The following is a 2,429-nucleotide window of genomic DNA, read 5'->3' on the forward strand; positions in this document are numbered from 1 at the left end:
ATCTAAAAAAGAAATTTAAGCATATTAGTCGGCCAATCTGCCATAAAACGAGACGGGCTAGCATTTTAAATCCATTTTAGTTGGTGGGGCGGGCCGGTCCGTCCTATTTATAGGGCGGGCCTAGGCAGGGCAGGACAAGACATGTTGGGGCGGACCGCCTCGCTTACGGGAGTGAATCCTCTCCAGTGGAAAAAAAACTGGATGGTATCCAGTGGAAGATCTCACCCTTCATTGTATTCTCTTTCTTATTTATTACTGGTCCTACTTGTAGAATTAAAGGTGGGAGATTACACTTTATTCTCTCTAGTGACCAAAAAAATGGAGAGGATCCATTTCCCTCGCTTTACCACCCCTACATTTATTTGGGAAAATAAAAAATCTGTTTGGTATGGAGATCTTGTTTGATTAGGAAATTCAAAGTCAAATTGGGTGAGGAGGGTAAGGAATTTTGTGATATATGGTGAATTATGGAGTCAGCAAAATGGGTGATAAAGCCTTGGGAGTTTTCATTTGTTCCTCATGTTGAATTGGAATTTTTTTTTTTTCTTAGGTTTGGTGATCGAATATTTTTTAGATGGATTGGGTTTGCCTTGAAATCTAAAATTTTGGGTGGCTCTATGCTATGGATAATTCGGTTATACTATGACAACATTTTTATTTAGCTTTGATCCAAATCTTACGTATTGGAATTTGAAAAAAATTACATGCATGATTATGATTCTAACATCACTTTTTAATAAATTTAGATCCCTAAATTTTAAATTTTTACTTTAATGATTGTAAATTGTAAAAATATTAATTAATTTTGTGATTTACTAAAATATGGTGGGGCAATTTGTAAAATTAAAAACAAAGAAAAACTGATTTGATTTTTACTTAGAATTTTGTTAGGTAAACAATGATTTTTGTGAATAATGTGAATAATAGACTTTAGAATTGATCTAATAAAATAAAAAAACATACACTGCACTCTCAAATTATCTCTTAAACTCTAACATTACAATAACTATCCACACACCTAGTAAATTAAACATCTAATATATCTATTATTCACATTATTTAATATTCTTATTGTTTACTTATACTTTTTCTTTTAATTTTTGCAAATATGCAAACAAGAAATTGCTAGGAGTGATTACATTAAAAAAAAAAGTCAAAAACTAAATAAATATTAATCGATTGGGACGATTTATATATTTTAAAAGTAAAAAAATGTAAAGGAAAATTATTAGGAATTTCTAAACAGTTGTATAATTTAAATTATAAAAAATAAAATTAGAAGAACCAAATTTTGGCAAATATAGTGCAAACATAATTAAAGAGAGATATCACTATTGTTTCATTTATTCGATAATTTTTATAACGGTCATATAAAAAAAAAGCGACATACCTCAAATCCAAAATTACCAAAGATTTAGTTAAAATGTGTGCTTAATATACATGTTATCCCATTACTAATTACAGACAAACATAGTATCTATCGTTCCAACTAACTATTAGGTATTAATTATGCTATCCTACTATTACTAATATTTCTAGAACTCAAATGTGGCACGCACTCATAATTTTGTTACAACTATTCAAGGTATTCAATATCTTTGAGTGGAAGAAATAACATTATTCATTCAAATATATGATAGATCGCACTTAAATATATTAAAAAAGAGTTTTTATACTTAAACAAAATACGAGTACACCTTGATTAAAGTTGAATAATCTTTTCTAAGATAATTGGTATACAGATTTTGAAATAATTTTATTTTTAAGATAATTAATATATTAGGGGATGTAGTGTAAATGTAGTCTTTCAAATTAATTTAGAAGTGAATCGTTTCAATTTAAATGATTGTATATTCTATTCAACCTAATTTTTTTATTTAACAAAAAAATCGAAAAGAAGAAAGTAGTGGCTCATTTTTTTTCTATGTGAAAATTTTTTGAATATTTTTGCTAAAAATGGACTTATTTAGTGTAATTGCAGGTGGGTAGATACGATTGGTGGAGCAGGTCCAACACGCAAGGGGTGTGTTGAGTCAACACGTGGAATGCATATTAGACACGTGTCCAGATCGAGACCACATGCAGGGGACGTGTTAGACACGTGACGAACATCTAGCCAACACGCAAGGTGCCTATTGGACACGCGTGAGTCGTTGATTCGATGCGATTTCAATATGTGACCTGCATGGTGAGTGCTCCTACTTATATGAAGTTTTGTGAATGGCATAGAAGAAGGGGGTTGAACCTATGACCTCCTTTTCTAATTTCTTTTGTTATTTGCTTTTGACTGGATTTGGAACTTAGTTGTTGTTAAGTCTGTCAAGTTAAAATTTTAGGAGATAATTTTATTTTGTCTCTTTACGATGCATTCAGGAACAGAGCAACTCTTTACTTTTGAATAGCTGTCACTTCTGAAAAATAGGCAATGT

General features: G+C 30.6%; 1 long non-coding RNA gene across 1 annotated transcript in view; it reads right to left on the minus strand.

The window, feature by feature from the left end:
• LOC110271690 overlaps nucleotides 237-2,429 on the minus strand; it is a 22,882-nt gene continuing 20,689 nt past the window's right edge. The window contains exon 4 of the long non-coding RNA XR_002362263.1: nucleotides 237-337. This is a non-coding gene — a long non-coding RNA (uncharacterized LOC110271690). The remainder of the gene's footprint in view (nucleotides 338-2,429) is intronic.

The sequence above is a fragment of the Arachis ipaensis genome, chromosome B01 (genome assembly GCF_000816755.2).
Source record: "Arachis ipaensis cultivar K30076 chromosome B01, Araip1.1, whole genome shotgun sequence".
NCBI classification, from domain to species: Eukaryota; Viridiplantae; Streptophyta; class Magnoliopsida; order Fabales; family Fabaceae; genus Arachis; species Arachis ipaensis.